Below are 23,552 nucleotides of genomic sequence, written 5' to 3'. Positions count from 1 at the left end.
AGGGAGAGAACAAATCATGAGCCTAAAAGTTCAGCATCTGATATTTAGGGTTCGGTCATCCTGGCACTCTGGCCTGCTCCAAACACCTGACCTAGTGAGTTTCAGGTGACCTTAATGGAGTGAATCTGTCTACGCTGGAAAGAAAGAAAATAATTTTTTGTGGTGCACTTCAAGCTTCAAGGACAGTTTATTGTTAAGAGAGAAAAATACATGGCTCTGTAGAATTGAAGTGCTTCATTGAAAGAAGACTGCAGATCCATGATTCACCAGGATCGGAATTCCTGCACTGAGCCCTTGACAGTTGCACAGGCACGCAGGAAAATGAATGAGCTCGGGACCCAGAGTGTCCCAGGAGACAGAAACCTGTGTTTCCCTTGATGCTTGGGAAAACGAGTGTGAGACTGGTTTCTAACAAATGCGGGATGTTTTGAAATAGCACGGCATTTCTTTATCCTACTTAAAAAAAAATTTTTTTTTTTTTAATTTATTTTTGGCTGCCTTGGGTCTTCATTGCTGTGCGCGGGGGCTACTCTTTGTTGTGGTGCGTGGACTTATTGTGGTGGCTTCTCTTGTTGCGGAGCACAGGCTGTAGGTGCGCGGGCTTCAGTAGTTGTGGCTCGCGGGCTCTCTAGAGCACGGACTCAGTAGTTGTGGCGCAGGGGCTCTAGAGAGCAGGCTCAGTAGTTGTGGTGCACGGGCTTAGTTGCTCCGTGGCATGTGGGCTCTTCCCGGACCAGGGCTCGAACCCATGTCGCCTGCATTGGCAGGCGGATTCTTAACCACTGCGCCACCAGGGAAGCCCCTATCCTGCTTAAAAAATTTTTAACAGCTTTACTGAGATGTAATTCACATACCATACAATTCACCCATTTAAAGTGTACAATTCAGTAGTTTTTAGTATAGTCATAGGGTCGTGCAACCATCACCACAATCAATTCTAGAACGTTTTCATCACCCTAAGAAGAAATGCCACATCAGTCACCATCACTCCCCCACCATCCCCACCCACCTGCGCCCCACCCTGGGCAATCACCAGTCTACTTTCTATCTCTACTGATTGGCCTATTCTGGACATTTCATATAAGTAGAACCACATAATATGTGGCCTTTTGTGACTGGCTTCTTTCATTTTAAGGTTTTCAGGCTTCATCCAAGTTGTAACACGTATCAGTACTTCATTCCTTTTTATGACTAAATATTTCGTTTTGTGAATATACCACATTTTGTTTATCTATTCATCCACTGATGCACATGTGGATTCCATTTTTTGGCTATTAAGAATAACACTGCTATGAAAATTCATATACAGGTTTTTGTGTGGATGTGTGTTTTCATTGCTCTTGGGTATATACCGAGGAACGGAATTATTGGGTCAAATGATAACTCCACGTTTAACTGTTTGAGGAACTGCTAAACTTTCAGAATTCCATGTTACATTCCCTCCAGCAATGTATGAGTGTTACACTTTCTCCACATCCTTGCCATCTATCATTTTGATTATAACCATCCTAATAGGAGTGAAGTCGTATTTCATTGTGGCTTTCATTTACATTCCCTTAATGGCTAATGATGTTGAGCAAAACTTTTCATGTGCTTATTGGTCATTTGTATATCTTCTTTGGAAAAAAATGTCTATTCAAATCCTTTGTCCATTTTTTCAATTTTGTTATTTGGCTTTTTATTGTTGAGTTGTAAGGGTATATATTCTGGATACAAGTCATTATTACGTATATGAGTTACACATATTTTCTCCCATTCTGTGGGATGTATTTTCATTTTGATAGTGTCCTTTGAAGCACAAAGTTTTTTATCTTGATGAAGTCAAATTTATTCCTGTCATTTATTTTGGCACCATGTCTAAGAAAGTTTCGAATAACCCAGGGTCACAAACATCTCCTATGTTTTCTTCTAAGAGTTGTATAGTTTTAGCTCTTACATTAGGTCTGTGATCCATTTTGAGTTAATTTTTGTGTAGAGTGTAAGGAAGGAATTCAACGTCATTCTTTTGCATGTGTATATCCAGTTATTCCAACACCATTTGTAGAAAAGATGAACCTTTTCTCCCATTGAATTGTCTTGGCACCATGTTGAAAATCTGTCCCACTTGTTCTTGTGTTTATTTGCTGCTTCAGGCTTTGGACAAGACCAAGGATGAACACAGGGTATTAGGTGTGTTTTGGAAACTCAGTGGTTTTGGTCCTTTAGCTTAGAGGGGCCTGAATGTTTCATTCCCATTTAAGTTTCCAGGAACCACTAATGTAGAAATCACCTGTAAACCCAGAGTAAGAGCACTAGGCCCCCACCCTTCATTCATTTATTCAATCATCAACAAATATTTGACTCTCTGCCATATGCTAGGGACCAAGGAGAGAACAGTGAACACAACAGAAGGTAGACCTTGTCCTCACCTCACAGAACTTGTCATCTAATGGAGAGGGTGATAGACACTGAACAAGTATTGCAGGTGTAGTGACTGTTTCAAAAGATGTACAGGTGTACCGTGGGGGCCTATAACAGGAGGAGCCAACATAATCTGGGATAGTCCCCCTACAAAAGTGACATCTATTCTGAATTCTGAAGAATGAGTGGGGTATTTAGGCAGAGAAAAATGTTATGTGCCAAGGCCTTCATGTGAGAATGAGGCATTAGGCCCAGACTGTCAAAACTTGATGAGGTTAATGAGCTTATCATTTAAGAATATCCTCCTCTCCACATTCTTCACTTAGTCTTCTAAAGTCTGAAAATCTACAAATTCAGCGTTTCTTTCCATTTGTAAACATTGCCTTTAGAATGTAAATGTTCTCTCTAAGATAGTCAAAGCCATCAACAGTCTCACCTGGGTGAAATAATTTGCCATTTTCCAAATTGGTAGCTGAGCTGGTCTGGCGAGAGAGAGTACATATTTAACGAGAAGTAGTTTGGGACTTTAAGGACGGGGGTCGGGGTAGGTCTGGGTGAAGTGTTTAAATATGGAGATTAGGTCTGCACTGGCAGGCCAGTCTGGGTGCGCTGTTCTCACTCTTGGATTAGACGGTCCCCCAGAGTCAAATAACTGGGATTAACACATTAAAACAGCTACATTTCTTTCCAGCTTACGATGTGGTAAAACCTGCTGTTCTAGAACCAGAATAATTACCTTAATGGGTTTATAACGTGGATTGAGGTTGTGAAAGTTCTCAAACTCTCAGGCTTTTAACATGAAGGGAGAAGGTGATAGTTTCAGGTGAAAGAGGCTGTTTTATATACAAATGTGAGAATCACTGGGAAAATGAAGCAAGAAAATAACATGTATTTTAAAATTGAAAGACTAACCTTCTTCAGCCCTCACTTTAAAGAGTAGGCAGTTTAAATCTCTGGACCACTTTCTCCCTTTTTTTTTTTTTTTTTAGTATTTATTTATTTAGCTGTGCCGGGCATTAGTTGCGGCACACGGGATCTTCATTGTGGCATACGGGATCTTTAGTTGTGGAATGCGAACTCTTAGTTGCAGCATGTGAGATCTAGTTCCCAGACCAGGGATTGAACCCGGCCCCCTGCATTGGGAGCGTGGACACTTAGCCACTGGACCATCAGGGAAGTCCCTACTTTCTCCTTCTTGGAACTCTTTCCTTTGTTGGTCTCTTCTGGCTTTTCCACTACTTGGTGTCTCCCTTTCTGTCTCCTCGGCCGACTCACCTTTGTTTCCTCTCCTCTGAAGTGTTGGTGTTGCCCCAGGCACCCTTGGCTCACTTCTGTCTTTACTCACTCCTCTTGTGTGTGGTCTTGTATTTGTTTTCAATTGTTGCCGTATTAGGTGACTTACCATAAAGGTGACTTAAAGCAGTACAGACTTATTATCTCACAGTTTTGTAGGTCAGAACTCTATCATGGGTCTCATTGGGTTAAAATCAAATTATCAATATGGCTGTGTTCCTTTCTGGAGGTTCTAGAGGAGAATTTGTTCCCTTACCTTTTTGTCTTCTAGATGCTGCCCCACATTCCTTGGCTTGTGGTCCCTTCCTCTTCAATGTTGTATCTCTGACTCTTCCTTCATCACATCTCTCTCTGACCACAGCCAGGAAAGGTTCTTTGCTTTTAAGGGCCCACTTGATTACATTGGGCTCATGTGGAGAATCCAGAATACTCTCCCATTTCAAGGTCTTTAGCCTTAACTACATCTGCAAAGTCCCTTTTGCTAGTAAGGTAACATTCACAGGTGCCAGGGATTAGGATGTGGACCTTTTTTTGGCATGGGGGCAATCATTCTGCCTTGCACAGATCTCAGACACTGTCAAGGTGTGCACTATTAACATGGGGTGAGGACTTTTTAAAAACTTGGAGATGTTATGGAAAATGTGGATTATTTGCAATAGCGGAGAGAATAGTACTCCCATATCCCTATTGCTCATGTCATAATCAATCAGCCTAAGATCACTGGGAACAGACCTGTATTTTGACAAAAATCAGATTTATTAACTCATTGAAATGAAGGAGACCACATACCAGAGAAACTATGGGTGTCTCACCAAACAGGCAAAGAGAGAGTTATAGGACTTAGGGTAAGGATAGAATTTTGGTAAAATTCAAATGAAGCAATGTTTTGATAGGCTCAACGCAAAGCAGGAGTCAACATCTGGTTTGAACTGCACAGTAGACGAAGGTTCATTTCCTTAGGAAGTGCAAAGTTAAGATAAACATGGAATGCGGTGCTCAAAAGCCCCTTATCTGAAGCTCTGAACCTGGGTTGCAAATCAAGACTGCTTCCCAGGGCTTCCCTGGTGGTGCAGTGGTTGAGAATCCGCCTGCCAATGCGGGGGACACGGGTTCGAGCCCTGGTCTGGGAAGATCCCACATGCCGCGGAGCAACTGGGCTTGTGAGCCACAATTACTGAGCCTGCGCGTCTGGAGCCTGTGCTCCGCAACAAGAGAGGCCGCGATAGTGAGAGGCCCGCGCACCGCGATGAAGAGTGGCCCCCGCTCGCTGCAACTAGAGAAAGCCCTCGCACAGAAACGAAGACCCAACACAGCCAAAAATAAATAAATAAATAAATTTATTAAAAAAAAAAAAGACTGCTTCCCTGGGAATTCCCTGGCAGTCCAGTGGTTAGGACTCCATGCTTTCACTGCTGAGGGCGTGGGTATGATTCCTGGTTGGGGAACTAAAATCCTGCAAGCCATGTGGTAAGGCCAAAAAAGAAAAGAAAAAAAAAAAAAGACTGCTTCCCTGTGTCAAAGTGACTTAGATCCTCCTGGCAACAGAAGGGTGATTCATTTTTACTGATAAAATTTCAAACAGCAAAGTTTCTGATGGTCTATCATTTTAGAGAACAAGGTTTCCCAGTGAGTCGGAAAGCAGTAGTCACACAAAAAAGGGGGTGGTTATGATACTTTAGCTGCAGTGTGCCCGTGGGAGGAATATTGTTTCATAGTAACTTTGTAGCTAGCCTTACCAATGTCTGTCCTCCCAGCCTGATGAATGGCAGGGCAGCTTTTTCTTCCCCTGAGCATGAGCTAATTTTTACTTTTTCACCCACTTCAGTTATCTACTCAGCCAATTTTGTTTCACCTATAGTCTACCCACCATTCTCAGATGATTTTGAAGCAAATCACAGACAGGAAGATGACTTTTAAAGCTACAGCTATATTGACCTCTGGATGTCATTACCTGGACATCCCTTATGCTCAGTGTGTACAAGACAGAGTTCTCAACCCCACCCCCACCTCAGCCAACAAAATCTGTTTCTCCTGCTTCTCCATTCACCCAGTTGACTCACTAGAAGCCTTGGAGTCATCTTTGCCCCTCCAGCTCTCATTGTCCCCTCCTTTTTCACCAAAGTCTACTGTTTCATCTCTGAAATCTCTCAAATCTTCTCTGCACCTCACTTTGTTTCTCTAGTTGCAGGTGTAGTGGATATTGTGGTTGACTCACCAGCATTCATTCACTCTACCTGCTGTGTCATGGCACTCACAGGGCTCCCTTCCCGGTGTGGGTGGCCAAAGCCAGGAGTGGCTGGAACGCCCACTCACCGACCAAACCCCGGCCAAAGCCCGCCCATCACTACTACCAGTAATTGTCTCTTTCCTGAGATACCTCAACTAAACCATGAATTAAAGACCTGTGGTTGCTATGCAAAAGAACAGCTTCAGGTCGGGTCTCAGGCCCCACCCCTGCCACCAGATAGCAGCCCCTCAGCCCTTCCAGTGTGGAAGTATCCCAGCTGCCATGTTTTTATAACCTCACCTCCCACCACTCATTCCATAAACCCACAAGACTAATCTGGGTTCCAGAATACAACCTGTGTTTCCCGCATAATGCAATGCTTTTCTCTCCCTCCCTCTCCCCTTTTCCCCACTCTTTTTTAACTGGAAGACCTACTTATTCTGCCAGTCCCAAGTGCGCTCCTTCTCTCTCTGTGAGGCTCTTCCCTCGCCCCTCACACAAGTATCCAGGCTTTGTGCCTTGGACCCTCTGCTTATTAAACTATGTCAAACTATGTATCAGACCTGAATAAAGTTGTCTGGAGGCATCTCTCCCTCCTGGGCTTTGCCATTCTCAACACAGACCATCTTAGTCACTTAGCACAGTGCCTGACATGTATCTATTTATTGATATTTAGTGAGTGACTAACAGAGACTTGCTACATAAATGAATGTTGTAACTGGAGTCATGATCTGCCCTTTCTGAGGTCACTGGGTGTGTGAGCTCCATATCACAATCATCAATGTATGAATTACTTTCCAAATGTTAAGCACTTTGAGGGTATGCAAGAAAATTATAGGTTCAGACCCCACCCTCGTGTTGTCAAAGGGAGCCGATTATTGAATGCCTACTGTGTGCCAGCCCCTCCCAAACACTGTGTAAATGTTAATAAATCCTCTCAATAATCTTATGAAGGAAGTTTAATATTCCAGTTTTTATCAGTGAGGAAACTGCAGCTCAGAGAAGTTCAGTAACTCACACATGGTCTCTCAGTAAGTGATGGAGCCAGGACTTAAACCTTGGTCCATCCTGACCCCCTGTAGAGCCTGTTCTCTTTCCACATCAAACTGACTTGTAAGGGAGACAAGTCTAGACTTTCAGAAAAGAAGGCAAGCACGTATTTCTTTGGCTGCCTGTCTGGGTTTACCAGCCTGCTTTTGTTGCCTGGGTAGGAAGACCCTCTAGCTTACCAGCACTGCTGGGTGGAGGCTCCCAGGTGTATCTTTTTTTTTTTTTTTTTTTTTTTGCCACACCACGCAGCTTGCAGGATTTTAGTTCCCCAACCAGGGATTGAAACCGGGCCCTTGGCAGTGAAAGCGCAGAGTCCTAACCACTGGACCCCCAGAGAATTCCCAAGGAAGGAGTTTTCCTTTTTTTTTTTTTTTTTTGGCTCCCAGGTGTATCCTAATTATACCTTTGGCCCCCTGGGGCCCTGAGCAGGCCCTGCATCTTCAAGGTGGTGAGCCCCTTCAGATGCTGGGCAGTGGGGTGTATTTGGAAGTTCGAAGGTTCTGGAATGCCTTTACAAGTGCCTTCCTATCCCACTTCCTGGACCAACCTGCCCATTGGTATCAAGTGGTCCTCCTAAATCACCTTTAATAATGTTAATATTCTCCTTTAAAAAGATTGCTGTCTACATGCAGAGTGGTATCCTGGATTGGATCCTGGAATAAAAAAAAGATATTAGTGGAAAAACTAGTGAAATCCAAATCAAGTCTGGAGTTTGGGTAACAGTAATGTACCAATGTCAGCTTCTTATTTTTAACAAATGTACCATATCATGTAAGATGCTAGCACTAGGGAAAACTGGGTGAGGGATATATGGAAACTCTCTGTGCCATTTTTGAAACTTTTCTGTAAATCCAAAATTATTCCCAAATAAAAGTTCATTTTTCAAAGATGTCAGTGCCTCTTGCAAGATGATGACCAGGTTCCTTAACTGGGCTTTTGGGGTCCTCCAGCCTCATCTTCCCCTGCCCCTGTGAAAGAACCCTCTGTTCCAGCTCAACGGTCCTCTGAACTCGCTGTCCTCTGAACAAAGCAGTGCTCTCCTGGTCCCCACATTTACCTTAGCCTCACCCCCTGCTGGACTGATGACAGCCAAAGACTCCATCATGGTCCAAAACTGCAATGAGAAGCAAGTTCCTGTGAACCTGATGAAGCCCCAGGGCCCGTCATCTGCAAGGCCCCAGAGGGTCCACCACAGTTGTGGTGAGAATGTGACCCCCCTGCAACTGTTGCTGTCACAGAAGGTTCTCAGGGACCTGACTCTGGTAGGGATAGCTGACTCCTAGAATCTAGGCCACGTGCCCTTGACATGCCAAGTAGCTGCAAGGAAGTCTGGGAAAAACAGTATCTGAGTTCATCTTCATTGTGGGAGGTGGGCTCTACCTCCAACACAGTGGTCCTTCACACAGTGGGAGATGTTCACTACAGATGGATTTTCTAGAGCCAAAGCTTCCACTAGGGACCATCGGGCTCAGGTGACATTTGGGAAACTCCAGCTGGGTCTGGTCTGGAGGTTGCATGGTGCAGACTGTGCTCCTATATTTGATTCACTAGGTCAGAGTCAGGGGGACTTTATCTCCTGAGAGTACCTGGATTAAAACCCTGAAAGTGAGAAGGGCCCAAATTCACATCTTTGCGAGCAGCGATGGGAAAGGCAACACTGGGAAAGCGACCACCTGCTCTGAGGCAAGAAAGCACTGGGCATCTGTGAGAAGATCCAGTGTTCAGTGTTCTATCATTCCTGCAGCCACCGGGAGCGTCTGACTCCTCCTCTCACTCATCCCCAATATCCAGGCAATCATCTGAGGCTAGTAACATCCCTCCTAATATTTCTCATATCTGTTTCATCAGCAAGCACCCTCTTCAAGAAGCCTTTGCTGACCGCCTCCCCCCCCACCAGCTGGGTCAGGTGCCCGTCATTGTGCTCCTGTTGAGTGCCTTTCACATATATCTTATTGTTGCACTTGCCACATAGCATTAAAATGATCTATTTCTTTGTCTCTTTATTAGACTAAGAATGAGTCTTATTCCTCTTTGTCTCTCCAGTGCCTGGCACATATGAGTGAGGAGCTCGATAAATATTAAACAACTGGAAAGATGTAGGCTGAGCTTAAGAAGGGCCCCTTGGACTAAGCAATGAAATATCCCCTACACCCTTACCCCTTATGCTCCCAGCTACATGCTACATACTTGCCAAGTCCCAGGCCAGCTCCCAGCTAGGCTCTGAGCAGCTTATCCACCTCTGGACTAGATTATGTGATTGTGTGATTCTCAGAGTAAATGGCAGAAATAGAAGATGGGCAGTGAGCCCTTGGATTCTGCTGGCAGCACCCCTGCCCCAGGTGATCCTGGAGCCACTGGGGACCATGAGTGCCCCTTGAGGAGGGAATTGCAGAAGAAAGCAGCAGCCCGGGGCTTGACTTGGTAAAACTGCAGCAGCAGCTGTGGATTGCCCTCCTCAGACTTCTTTTACACAAGAAAGAAACTCTAAGTGACTGTCGTTGGGGATTTTATCATTATGTACAGCTGTGGCTCTGAGGGTGTTGCAACATTCTCTCTTGCCTAATTTGGGGCCCTGCTGCAGGGCAGTTGTGTCAGATGGCTTGCAAATGGGGACCCCAGGGAATGTTACCTGGTACTAGGGACCACCTGAAGTTGACAGATGAGGAATGAGAAAAGCATGTAGGGAGAAACTGTGTCACCTTGGGCAAGTCTTGATACCTTAGGTTTCTTGCATTGAAAACAAAGATAATCTTCAAGGTCTTTACAGTCTTATGTTCAAAATATTTGCCCTATGAATGAAGAAGTCACATGGAATGGATGGAAGGCTTGGGTTTGGTGTCAGACAAGCCTAGGTTCCAATCCTGGCTGCGCCACACTAGCCAGCAGTGCAACTTGGGCACTCTTAACCTCTCTGAGCTTCTGTTCTTACCTCTGAAAGTGAAACAAACTCTGCACCTTCTTTGCAAGGGTGTTCCAAGGATTAGAAATACTAGAGATAAACTTCTGGGCACAGAAGTAGCTGATCAAAAAATGGAGCCAGCATGTCTGTGTGGGTGGAGAGGTGGTGAGAGTGGGAAAGTCCTTCACAGTCTGTCTCTGAGCTGAGCCTTGAAGGACGAGGTGAGGGGTGTGATGGCGGCAGAACGGCAAGGACGTGCAGGCAAGTGGGCAGCACGGGCCAAGGAAGGAAGAGACATGATGCGATGGTTACGAATGGATACAATGTGGTTCCAAATGGAGAGAGACAACATGACCCTAAGTGTGACGCAGGACACATGGTAACAGGTGCTACTTCCGCCTACGGGAGCTTCATGGGTCACATGGCATTCGAGCTGGGGATTAAATGATAGCCGGATTTCCAGAGCAAAAGTTGTGGTTAGAATGGCTTTGGGGTAAACACCAAGAGCAAAGGCAGGGAGCTAAGAAAGAGTCCTGTGTGCCTAAGGCAGGGGAGGCCATGAGGCTGGAGGAGGGCGGCAGTGGATGAAGAAGGCTCGAAGGTTTTCAGTAGAGCGCTCGGAGCGGCCGAGACACGCCGGGCTGGCGCCGACCCAGCGCTCACAACGACTCGCTGACTCTACCTGCTTCTCCGCGGCGCCTCCACGCGGGTTGCGTCCGCGAGGCCAGAGCCAGAAGGCCGGGGTCTGGAAGGAGCCTCTGAGGTCCCCGGGGCGCCCTGGCAAAGGGGGTGGCGCGGGACTTGTGCTCAGAAGGCGAAGGGCTGGGAAGCAGGCGGGCATTCGCTGCAACTTCCTTCCCGCCTGGCTGCTGGCTGCGTGCCCTGAACTTGACCTCAGATGACCTCTGTGTTCCCTTCTTGGAAACGGTTCCATTGCCAGGAGAAGTTGAGCTCTGCCTTTGGCTTTCTTTTTCCTTCAGAGCAGGGATCTCGTCTCAGCTAAGACTGGCTCCTGCTGCCCCCCGAGTCTCCGCTCCTTCAGCAGCACCTTGCTTTCCCTCCACGGCCGCCAGCGGGGTGCCTGCTGTTAGCAATCTGCTCTCCTTGCTTCCTGTCCGCCTTCATTGTTCTTAGGACTGATGGCTTTAAGAGTGTGAGATCACTGTATGGATAAAGAACAAGGGGAGAGGTGTGAAATCCCCCTCCTCCCCCCAGCCCCGGCCCCGGCGCCCCAGACACACAGCTAGTTAACAGCTGAGCAGAATCAACCCAGGAGTTCTGACTCGCAGGCAGATGCTCTCAGTCCTGGCTATGAGCTGCTTAACTGTGTACTCCTCAAATTCATTAGTGCCTGGAGCTGTGGACCTTGGCTCATTTGCAAGTCTTAACTTGGATTAATGTCAGTGTCTTGAAATTCTTGTGTGAAAAAGTGAATTATATTTTGGGTATTGTCCTTGTTGACAATACCATGTTTGCATGTTTTGTGGATTGGGTTGGCATGAAAAATAATTCCAGAAATGCCTGGATTTGTCCAGTGTTGCTGATTAGTGTTGTCTTAGGAGACTAAATCCAGTATTAGCCCCAATAAGGGGAAGGAACGGCATCATTTTCTCCGTAGTCAAATGCACAGGGTGTACCCACAGCACACTTATCAAAAGAAAGAGACATTTCTGGTCAACATACAAGCTAGAAATTATTACTCCCAAACAGGCTGCTTTGTTCAAAAACTTTCCCAGACTTACCTTTTGAGCCAGTTTCTGGGTCCCAGTAGAGAGCCAGGTTCTGTTCACCACTCAAGGCCCGAGGTGCTGTGCAGGGTGCTGGGAATACACTGGGTAGCAAGACAGACACACATGTGTACCTTACAAGGAAACTCTTCGCTTAAAAAATAAAACGTCTAACCTAGGCTTGAATACCATCTAATTTGTCAGGTTTGGTTCTGCAAGATATTTTTGGCTGCTTTCTAAAATTAAGCTTCTCTTCAAAGGATGGAGAATGAATTCATTGATTGAAAATACTCAGAAAATAATGTAGCTTAGACAAAGGCAATCTCAAAAGAGGAATTACTAAGACACTTTAAGCAATGGCCACATAATCTCCCAAGGAGATGATTTAGATAAGAACATTTATTTAGAAGTAGACACTCTGGGGACTTCCCTGGTGGTCCAGTGGTTAAGACTCCACACTCTCAATGCAGGGGGCCTGGGTTCGATCCCTGGTCAGGGAACTAGATCCCGCGTGCCACAACTAAGACCCAGCACAGCCAAATAAATAAATAAATTTTTTGTTGTTGTTGTTTTTATTTTTTTAAAAAAAGAAGTGGGGCTTCCCTGGTGGCGCAGTGGTTGAGAATCTGCCTGCCAATGCAGGGGACATGGGTTTGAGCCCTGGTCTGGGAAGATCCCACATGCCGTGGAGCAGCTGGGCCCGTGAGCCACAATTACTGAGCCTGTGCGTCTGGAGCCTTGCTCCGCAACAAGAGAGACCACGATAGTGAGAGGCCCACGCACCGCGATGAAGAGTGGCCCCCACTTGCAGCAACTAGAGAAAGCCCTCGCACAGAAACGAAGACCCAATAGAGCCATAAAGAAAGAAAGAAAAAAAGAAAGAAAGAAAGACCAAAAAAACCCAGTGATTTGCTTTGAAAAAAAAAAAAAAGAAGAAGTAGACATTCTAGGGTGTTTGTGTAGCATGCAAAGGCACATTTTCATGAGAACAAAGTTTTGGCTTCCAGAGGCCAGCCACCTTTCAAAGCAAGATGACCGAGCGGTCTGAACCAACTCAGATCTATTGGCTGCTGTCCACTGCCCATGAGCCCTCAGGCTAAGACTGCCCCAGGCATCCACATTTGCCAGCACCTGCCTACAGGATCTCCGAATCAAATCAAATTACAAGACTGACACAGCTTAGAAACAAACCTGTTTATTTGCATGGGTTCCCAAGTTGCCAAGGATATTGCATTGATCAAAGACAGTTGCTATCATCTAAGTTTCCAGGTTCTCAAAAACAGCACATTCTATATGCTGTCTATTTCACACAGCACTTTCTCATTCATCCTCCCCTTGAAGCCACACCCCAAATCTTGCATTACATATTCCCATTTTACAGATAGACTAAGGTGCAGTTAAATGACTCACCTAAAGCACACAGCTAGAGATGCCACTTGGGGCTTGAAATCAGGTCCTGCAGTTCCTCCTCTGCCAGACCACAGTGGCCTAGACTCCTGGGGAAACTTGTGATGTCTCGTGCAAACACATCCCAGCCTAGCTGCACATTATACCCCCACCCAAGAGTGACTAGATATTGCCAAGGGCATAACGCCCTGGCCCCTGCTCAGCAGGAATCTCCGAGGGTGGGGCCCAGGCAATGGCTTCTTTAAGTTCTCTAGGGTGGCTCCAGTGTGCAAAGTCAAAACCATTCTGTTAATCATTATTACTTGCTTCCTGCTCTCTCGAGGACCTGCTTTAAGGCATAAATGTTCCACTTGCCTGTTTTCAAAAATAATTTTCTGTTTCTCAATTATAGGAATTATATCCATTTATTGTAGAAATTCTAGAAGAAAGGTATAAAGAACAAAAATCATCCAGAGACCCATTATTAATATTTTTATGTATTCCCTTCCAATCTTTGTGCATATTTACTTACAAATTCTTGATAATACAATATATACTGATTATTTTCTTTTGACTTCATATGGTAAATATTTTCCAATATTACCAAATATTTTTCAAAAGCACTATTTTAATATTAAGACATAAAAGATTTTTACAGATATGGTCCACAACATTAATAGTGATTAACACTGGACTGCAGATTCTTTTCAGATTTTTCTTTTTGCTCATTTGTATACTTATTTTTCTATAATTAACTTGTGTTTGTTTAATTTTTAAATTAATGAAATTATTATAATGGCTGTATCATGTTCTGCTGTGCTTACATCTTATGAATTAATCATTCTTTAATGTTGGACATTTAGGTTGTTTCTAATTTTGTTGTTATAAATAAGCCTTCCATGAAGACCCTTGTACCTTGATTTTTGTGCACCGTTGTCCTAGAAGTGAGATTATTGAGAGGGTATAAACATTTTGAAGGTATTGACAAGCATGTGAAATTGCTTGCCAAAAGGGTATGTGAGTTTATGGTCTCATCAGTGGCATATCTTGGCAAAGAAAACCGTTAACAGTATTTGCAAAACTGAGTACAGTTGATCTTTGAACAACACGGGAGTTAGGGCACTGACACTCAGGGAAGTCCAAAATCCCAGTATAATGTAGTCAGCCCTCTGTATCCTTGGTTCCTCTGTACCCCTAGTTCTGCATCCTCAGATTCGACCAACCGCAGGTGGTGTAATACTGTAGTACTTACTACTGAAAAAAAATCCAGGTTCAGTGGACCCGCGCAGTTCAGACCTGTATTAGTCAAGAGTCAACTGTATTTTCATTTTGTGATCTGTCAGCTTGCTATGATTATGAATGAGGTTGGACTTTTTATATCTTTTTTGGTCATTTGTATTTCTTCTTTGTGAGTGTTCACATTCTTTGCCTTTTTGTCCCCTTGTGGGTGACTTTTTTCTTACATATCAACTACATAACACTTTTCCTTTTCATTTGTTTTGTAAATATTTTCCCTTAATTTATAATTTAATTTGGGTTGTTGACATGCAGAAGGATTTAGTGATTTTATGCTTAGAAATACTTTTTGATTGCTTGATCAGGTAAATAGTTACCATTTTTCTTCTACAGGTCTCAATGAATAAATGCCTGCTTAAGTAAGAAAAATTTTTCTGGTTAAGCAGGATTTTAATGGTCTGAACTAAGAAACAGTCCATCTCCTATAGGAACCAGACTTGGAATTATCAAAACTACGATACTTTTATTATATACGTTCCTTGAACTACCCCACCCGATACATGTAAAAAAACATGTTGGTAGTTCCCACCTTTGTAGGGAAAAACGTTTAAAAAGCAAACTAGATGACATAGTCTCTCACAAAAGACTGCCCACCCCCAAACTAACAAAAGCCCATTTCCACTCTGTATTCAAAAACAGGGTGGGTCTTAGGATGGTACTACTGGGCCTCAGGTAGAAACTTCCTCTCAGGTCAACCCCCTCACCCCCTCCGCCCACCGCCCTGGTCCCATGCCTTGGGTACAGACTCTAATCCTGAGTAGGGTTGCTCTGGCATGTAATATATGGGACATATGGACACTAAACAATTATTTGTTGTTTCCCTGACTTTTGAATTTAACTGGACGCTCTGTATTTTTATTTGCTAAATCTGGCAACCTTAATCCTGAGGTTTTCTTTCAGTGTTGATGTTGGAGCCCACGTCCCAGGAGTGCCCACAGACAACAGTAGATAGACCTGGCACCTCCAGCATACCACATGAAGGAATTTACCTGCCTTCCTCCAAAGAGGGCTCTCGCAGCCAAGAGGCCCCAGAGATATTTTCAAAAAACCCTACTCACTGACTTTTCTACAGAGATCAGCAGGTGCTTGTAAACCTGAGCTCTTCTCCAGGCCTCTCAGTGCGTGTGTGTGTGCGGGGTGCTTCCAGACTTCCTGTACTTCATTGTTCTTCTTCCTTCTTTTTCCAGCAGCTGTGAGGCTCCTCTTGGGCCTGTGGACCTGGGCAGGCCCTGTTGAGTGCTCACCACTGCTTCACTCAGGTGCCCTTAGCCCACTGCACATCCCTGTTTTTTGTTTTGTTTTGTTTTTTTAATAAATTTATTTATTTCTTTTTGGCTGCATTGGGTCTTCGTTGCTGTGCGCGGGCTTTTTCTAGTTGCGGCGAGCGGGGTCTACTCTTCATTGTAGTGCGTGGGCTTCTCATTGCAGTGGCTTCTCTTGTTGCAGAGCATGGGCTCTAGGCGCGTGGGCTTCAGTAGCTGTGGCTCACAGGCCCTAGAGCGCAGGCTGAGTAGTTGTGGCACACAGGATTAGTTGCTCCACGGCATGTGGGATCTTCCTGGACCAGGGCTCGAACCCATGTCCCCTGCATTGGCAGGCGGATTCTTAACCACTATGCCACCAGGGAAATCCCTATATCCCTGTTTGAATGGCCAATCTTTTTGTTCACTGTGGCCTCTTTCTGCCTGATCACCCATTTTCTGTCTTACAGGCTTTTTTTTTTTTTTTTTTAAGTTTATTCATTTATTTATTTATTTTGGCTGTGTTGGGTCTTCATTTCTGTGGGAGGGCTTTCTCTAGTTGCGGTGAGCAGGGGCCACTCTTCATCGCGGTGCGCGGGCCTCTCACTATCGCGGCCTCTCTTGTTGCAGAGCACAGGCTCCAGACGCGCAGGCTCAGTAATCGTGGCTCACGGGCCTAGTTGCTCCGCGGCATGTGGGATCCTCCCAGACCAGGGCTCGAACCCGTGTCCCTGCATTGGCAGGCGGATTCTCAACCACTGCACCACCAGGGAAGCCTGTCTTACAGGTTTTTGAGTCACTATAAATAATTAGATTGTTTCCCGAAGGCTCGATGTTCAAATTCAAGTTTTACTGTGGTTTGAGATGGCTGAATATCAGGTGGATGTGGGTGATGGCCTAGTCATGCCACCATTAGGACCATCCTAGAGATTGGCGAGAAGACTGAGACATAAGCTGATAATTCCCTCCCTGGTTTAGTAGATAAATAGTACAATGTTGGGAACACAGAATACCTCCCCAGGAACGAGGCTAGAGTGACCTTGAATGACTGGATCCATTAGTGCAGGTATTTCCAAGAACCTCTCTCCCAGGTCCATGGGGGACACCTGTGTCCTTTTTATCTCTCGCCTTCTTATCCCTAGCCCCTGTAGACTTCTAAGGCAGAGCTTCTCAATCTTTAAGGCACCTATGTATCACAATGGCTGAGTGGGAAGAAAGGGGTCTCTGGTAGGGGTTCTGAAGATTTGTCCCCCTGCACTGCACTGTTTCTGCAAATGGGACTTGACCCTCACCCATAAAAGGATATGGGGAAGGGGAGCCTCAAGGATGAAAGGGGTTGATATCAAGTTCAGGTCTCAGGTGGGACAAGTAGGCCCCTGCTCAGCAGGAGATGGGATGGAAACAACATACGGAAATAAGTTATTGAGACAAACTGGTTGAAGTTGAACCAATCTTTTAGGGAGGCTCAGCTCTTTCCATGAAGCCTTTGCACTCCTCTAACTGGATTCTCAGGATTTGTAGTTCAAGAATTTCACAATTTTTATTTTCACGTATTTTCTGTGGCTTCCTCCCCCTAACTCCCCACTTTTTTTCTTGTTTTTTTTTTTTTTTTTTTTTTTTTTTGCAAGTTCCTTTTAAAATATGATGACCTTGTTTGAGGATTTGATGTGGAAGTTTAACCAAGAGGTAGAGCTAAGATCTGAGTGCAGCCGCTTTCCCCTCCTGAACCCCAGGACCTTCTATTCGCTGCTTCCTGCGTCTCTCTGTGGGCCGGTCCCGCAGGTGCCTCAAATGGAACATGTCCTTGCTGACCTCGTTTAGCAAACTGCTCCTCCTCTAGGCCCCTTGGTGCTACCATCCACCCTGCTGCTCTTCCAGAAATCTCCTCCCCACCCCTCATCCAATCAGCCCCTTCCTGTTATTTGATTCCCTAAATCTCTCCAGTACGTACTTCTCTTTATCCCCACCACCACTGCCCTAATGGAGGCCACCATTTTTTTCTCACCTGGGTTCCTGCAACAGCCTTCCAACTGGTTTCTCTGCCTCTGTTCCAAGACCCCAGACTGAAGCTGGCTCTGGACAAGATATGGTCCCCATCCACTACACAGTGGATGGGACAGACTGACTCACTCTTATGCTATGACTGGTGGGCCCAGTCTCGAGAGATCATCAAAGGCTTCCCAGAGGGTCACCTGAGTTTAGCCAGGAAGGATGAGTGGGAGTGAATGGCAAGAAGGCAGGAAATGCTTCTGCCACAGCTATGCTGTTTTAGTAGTTTCTTTACTAGGCAGGCCCCTAGTGACATATATACTGAGTCCCTTCCTTTTCTGGATTCTTTTTTTATTTACACATTAATTTCTACTGAGTTTGCTCCACTGTCACTCTCCTCTCCCACCATGCTTCCCTCAACTCAGGTTTCTTTCTACTAATCTAAATCTCTGAACATGCATAGTGGGAGGAATGACACCCATTAGAGTGGAAATCTCAAATATGTGTCCCCAGGAGGGAGAAATGCTCTTGAAATGGGCAGAACTGATTGCATTAACACATGCCTCAAATACACACACACACACATCCACCTCACACATATGCACACATACTATTCCCTGTGTATTAATTATTAGTGCTGTTAACCAAATATTTTTGCTTCTCCTTCCAGGCACATGGGAGCATTGCACCTATGGCATTCCCCTGCTCCCTTATGACTTGCTTTGGCCAATGAAATCAGAACAAAAGTGATGTGTGTTACTTCCAGGTAAATGCTTTACGAGTTAGTGCTCTATTTGCCCCACCCTCATTTCCTGCCTTCAGGGTTGAGGAGGCAACATGTCTAGTTGCAGCAGCCTGAGTCCCTAAGTGGTTATGGAAAACAGAGCTCCTGCTGATCCCCAGGAGACATATTTCATGATGGAGAAATAAAATTTTGTCAAACCACTGAGACCTGGGGATTGCTTCTTACTCTAGCACCACTTAACTGATCCTGACTGATACACCCAGTCAAATCAAGGTTTGGGGGCATCAAGGCCTTTATTCCTGTTGGATATTCAGCATCCTGAGTCTCTGAGTCAATCAAAAATCCCATCCTCCTGCCCAGCCCCCTTAGGTTGGAAGATTTCCAGGTTATTTAATCTCTTTCCCATTATGAAGGGGACACTCGCATGCTCCTTGTAAGTTATGTACCTATTTGATTGAACCTAAATTCAAAATGAAGTCACAGAAATAGCTATAAAACATGAAAGCATTTGCTGAGTTATCCAAAAGCATAATCTAGATACCCTACACATGTCGCACTAACCAGTGCATGTCCAAAAGCAATGCACTAACGAATCTCCCTTTCACCAAGAGCAAAATACCAGTTTCTTCCCCCAGAACAGCCCTGGCACTGGTAGGCTAATTTCAGAGGTCCTGGATTGCAGGCCTGATTCTGACACTTAGTAGTGAATGACCTTGGAAAAATTACCCCTCTGAGTCCCAGTTCCCTTATCTGTAAAATGGTTATGATAACAATAATAACTATGTCATAGAAAGAAAAAGAAAGTAACATTTGCACACCTGGTGTACAAGCCACTCTGCAGACAGAACTGGAAAGGGTGTGGAAGTGCTTTGCAAAGGGAAAGCTCTATGCAAATGTAAGGTGATAATATTTTTAACCAACACATGACCAAAGAAGAACACAACAAAAATCAAATGAACTTCCCAATGCCTTCAGTCTTTAAAACGAAGCTCAGGTGTGGACATCGGAGTATATTTACATTTCTGCAAAAGGTCCCGTAATACAAAGCTCATTCTTCAAATACGACAAATTGCTTATTAGCTAAAGGGAAGGAGTGGAGCCAAGTGCCTCAGAGGAGGTCAGTCACGTTCAATCATTTGCAGGTTGGGCAAACACCCAGCAGTGGCGGCTCCACGCAGTGGCTTCCTGAAGAACCACACGCGCGCACATCCAATTACACTTCTTGTGCCCTTTGCCCAGTGCGGAATTAACTTCAGTTCATCAATGGAAGCCCTACTTATTCCCCAGCCCCACCTCCTTCCCCATCCAGCGAAACGCCCCCTGCCAATTCTGTAGCGCCTGCAGTCCCTCGGGCTCTTCCTTCTCGAGACGGGATTTCCCTTTCTAGTCCTTGGGGCAGCAGCGCAGCCAGGTCCTAACCTCACCGGAGCAATCGCCTAAAAGGCTCTGCCCTCGGCCGCTGGGGGTGGGGCCCGCCAAGCCGATTTATAAAAGGAGCCTCCCTGGGTCCGCCTTCTCTAAGCGCCTCCGGCGTGATCTTGGCCGGCGCCTAGGTGCTGAACTTGCTTCTCGCCCGCTTCTCAAACTTGAGGGTGCAACGCCTGAAGGGCTTGTTAAAACAGAACGCTGGGCCCCACCCCTAGAGTTTCTGCTTGAGTAGGTTTAGGGTGGGGCCCGAGAGCTTGCATTTCTAACGAGTTCCCAGGTGTTGGTGACGCTGCGGACCTGGGACCACACTTAGTGAACCACTCACTGCCTCGGGTTTCAGGCTGCTTTCAGATAGAGAGGCTCGCTCGCCACCTCCACGCCGGTCTCAGCTGTTCTCCTGCCCTGAGCGCTGGTCCAGTAGGAATAACCCGGCAGCACAGGAGGCTGCAGACCTGGGAAGGCAGGGCCTGAGGAGTTTGGACTTTATTTTGAGGGTCCCTGAAGGGTTCGTGCAGGTAGGAAAGCAAGCAGGAATAAACCTTGGAAGTCTGTGGGTGCTTGGTGTTACTGGGATATTTCATTCATCAGGTTCTACTGACCTCGTTTCTGCATTGAACACATATTGATTGGGTGCTTAGCTTTAGAGTTACAAAGGTGAAAAGACAGGGTTCCAACCCTCCAAGGGCTCATAGTAACTGGGAGGGAAATGTGCAAATGATTACAGTACTGATAAGATTTTCCTAGGGAGGCAGCGTCAAACTTCTGGGGAGGGAGAGTGGGTGGGACTCTGGAATCTGTCTGAAGAGCTGGAAGTGGTTTCATGGAAGAACTGGCATTTATGCCGAGACTTGCGGGATGAATGGGAATTCGGCAGGCAGAAGGAGTAACTGGGAGGGGGTTGAAGTGGGAAGGGGTTTCCTTGGGCAGAAGGAATGAGTGACAAGATTGCTGAAATACAAGGCTCCAGAGGGAGATTGACAGCACATCTCAGGCCTGGGACTGGTTTTCCCTCCTACCTCTCTGGCAGCTCCTTCTGTCTCCTTTGATGGCCCCTTGTCAGCTGCTGTCCCTCATGAGCTGGTGTTCGCCAGGGCTCTGGCCTGGCTGCCTTTTCTTCTCACTCTCCATGTCCACTCCTAGTGAGGTCTTCCACACCTGAGGCCTCACGAGCTGCTCCCTGATGGGGCCCACAGCCCAAGCCTCACCTCCTCAGCTCCACACTCAGTTCCACGCAGATGTCCCCAGGCATCTTTCCTCCTGTACTCTGTCTTGGTGAATGGCACCAGCATCCATCTTGTTACCTAAGCCAGAGGATTTTGTGAAATGACCCTTTCATAGATAGCTGGTGAAGAGTAAACTGGCACAGTAAATTGCTGGTGCCATTCACCAAGACAGAAAACAGGAGGAAAGATGCCGGGCTCAAATTCTGAGTCTACAGTTCACTAGCTGAGTGACCTTGAGCAAATTACTTAATCTATTTCCTTATCTGTAAAGTGGGTTTAAAGATAGTATGTACCTCACCGGGTTTTTATGTGGATTAAACAATAATTGTTATTTATTAAGCACTATGTTAAGTACTTTACTTGGATTCCTTCGGAAATGATGAGTACCTTGTCCAAGGTCACTCTGCTACCAAGTGGCAGAGCCAGGCCTGGAACCCACAGTTCCCTGACTCCTAAGCCACCCTCTTCATTGTCACACTATCTGGAGATTGTCTATCAAATAGGGAAATACTTATAATATAATGTTAAGTAAAAAGTGGACAGCAAACTGCATAACCAGTGTGAGTACAGCCATGTTATTATTTAAAAAAAGGAAATAATCTACAAATAGGAAAGGCTAGAAGGAAATATAGCAAAAGGTTAAATGTTGTATTGGGGTTATTTTTTTCTTCTAATTTTCTATTGCCTATGTTTTATTTAATATACATACTTTTTACTAAAAATAAAATACTTAAAACGTTAAACATTCATTACATAAAAAACAAAGTCCACAAACTGTTCTCATGTTTGACTGAAAATTACTCTATTGGTATCTCGTCTCAGTTTTAGTCTTACTTCCCTGAACAGAAACTCTTTCCTACTCTCAAAGGCCAGAGTAGGAAGTAGGTATTGCAGCCATGTTCACCGCCCTCCCACAGCTGACAACCTGGCCACTGGAGCAGGCTGTCAAAATCAGGCCTGTGGGGAGGGAAGTTCCAGACGGAACCCGGGCTTCTACCGCCTAGGGCTTTCTGGACAGCGCTACTTGAGATCAATTACTTTTTTTTCTTCTTCTTTTAAATAACCGGCCGAATGCTCTTTTTCCAGTTTTGGCTGAGTTGTTAGCTTCATCCCGGTGGCGACGCCTGCCAGATACCTGGTTCCTTGAACACCGCCCAAACTGGTCAGGCCAGTCCGCCCGTGGTTGTTTCTGCCAGGACTTGCCCGTGTTTGTGTGTGTGTGTGTGTGTGTGTGTGTGTGTGTGTGTGTGTGTGTGTGTGTTAGAGACCCACCCTTCTCCCCAGCAACCCAGGTAGGTGGAAGGAAGCTTCGGGGACCAGCCTGGCAGTCAGGCCCGATGGGTGGAGCTGAATTAATCTAACCTGGAATTTCAACTTGGCCTGAACAACAGGTGAGGGGAAAAAAAGCAGCAGAGAGAACAGGCAGTTTGGCAACTGGGAAATAGTCTTACGCCTTGCCCCTTGGCTGGAAAATAGCCCGGGGTGACTTTTCAAAGTGTCTGCTCTGGGTTATAGGGCTCGGTTGCGCCACGGCCCCCTCGGTGGCTGTCCGAGCCCCTCCTGAACGCTGTCCTCCTCGGTTACCCTCCGCGACGCGCCCGTTTCCCCTCCTCTGGGAGGCAGGGCGGGGGTATCGGATTAGTCTTTGTTTTCGAAGCGAAAGAGCCGAGAGCGGCGCGGGGGAGGCTCGCGATGGCAGGGGCCCGGGGTCCGCCTGGGTAGGGCGCTCGGCCGTCACCCCCGCGAGGGTGCCTCCCGGCTGGCCCTCGGCCTCTGCTCGCGGGTATCCCTTCCTTGCCGGCCAGGCTGACTCGGTACGCAAACGCGCGATGTACCCCATTGTCCTGCCTCGGAATGAGCGAGCGAGCGGCTGCCAGGAGAGGGGGGTCAGTCGGGCCCGGAGCTCAGGACTCCCGGGGGCGCCGGGGCCGTCCCAGGCCGCTCGGCCCGCAGGGAGTGGCAGGAAGTGGGGACACCGAGGCCAGCTCCGCCGAGGGCCTAGACTGGGAGGTCCGCGTGCCCCACCCCGCGCCGCCCGCCGCGCCCGCCCGGGCTGCAGAAGCGCCGGAGGGCGGTGGCGGCCAACCGGAGGAGGGCGGCCGGGTCCCGGGAGGACCGACCGCTGTGGAGGGGAAGTACTGCAGGTGCAAAGGCGCGGCGTCCGGGCCGGGCCCTGCCCCCACCCGCTCGAGGACGGCCCGCGCCGTCCCCTCCCCCTCCGCGGAACTCCCCCTTCGCGTAGCCCCGAGCCCGGAGGAGGGGGCGGCGGCGGGGCCGGCGGGGCCGGCGGGGCTCGGCGGGGCTCGGCGGGGCCGCACGTGCGCGCCCTCCCGGGCGGGGGAGTCCCCGGGCGAGCACGTGCCGCGGCGCGCGGGGGGCGGGGAGTCCCGCGGACGCCTTCATTGCTGCTGCTGCTGCCGCCGCGGCCGCCGCTGCCTCTTCCTTCCTCCTGCGCCGTCCCCTCCTCGGCCCAGGCGGGGGGCTCCGTGCGCCGAGCTCGGCCGGGCCAGGCGCTCCAGGAGGCGGGCGCCCCAGGCGGCGGCGGCGGCCGCGACGGTGGTGGCGGCGGCGCGGGCCGGGAAACTTTGCCCCTTTGTGCGCTCCGCCCCGGAGGCGGCGGGCAGGTCGGTGCAGTCGGTGCCTTTCCG

The 23,552-nt window shown here is 47.1% G+C and overlaps 1 protein-coding gene and 1 long non-coding RNA gene across 7 annotated transcripts in view; one reads left to right on the top strand and one right to left on the bottom strand.

Moving 5' to 3' along the window:
* Nucleotides 1-1,491: 1,491 nt before the first annotated feature.
* On the bottom strand, nt 1,492-15,989 carry LOC309643981. The gene is made up of 2 exons (XR_014254175.1): nt 11,612-15,989; nt 1,492-11,031 (listed from the first exon to the last, which is right to left on the bottom strand). It is a non-coding gene; the product is annotated as an uncharacterized lncRNA (long non-coding RNA).
* Nucleotides 15,990-19,774: 3,785 nt separating this feature from the next.
* TET3 (tet methylcytosine dioxygenase 3) overlaps nt 19,775-23,552 on the top strand; it is a 116,189-nt gene continuing 112,411 nt past the window's right edge. For 2 of the 6 annotated variants that reach the window (XM_082427101.1, XM_082427096.1), the window contains exon 1: nt 23,192-23,528. The gene's annotated coding sequence lies outside the window, so the exon portion shown is untranslated. The other 4 variants (XM_082427099.1, XM_082427098.1, XM_082427100.1 and 1 more) reach the window with 4 other exon arrangements.

Source organism: Balaenoptera physalus, assembly GCF_965194825.1.
Source record: "Balaenoptera physalus genome assembly, chromosome: 15".
Lineage (NCBI taxonomy): Eukaryota > Metazoa > Chordata > Mammalia > Artiodactyla > Balaenopteridae > Balaenoptera > Balaenoptera physalus.
Note: the sequence above shows the minus strand (reverse complement) of the source record. Positions and strands in the feature narration are given on the sequence as shown.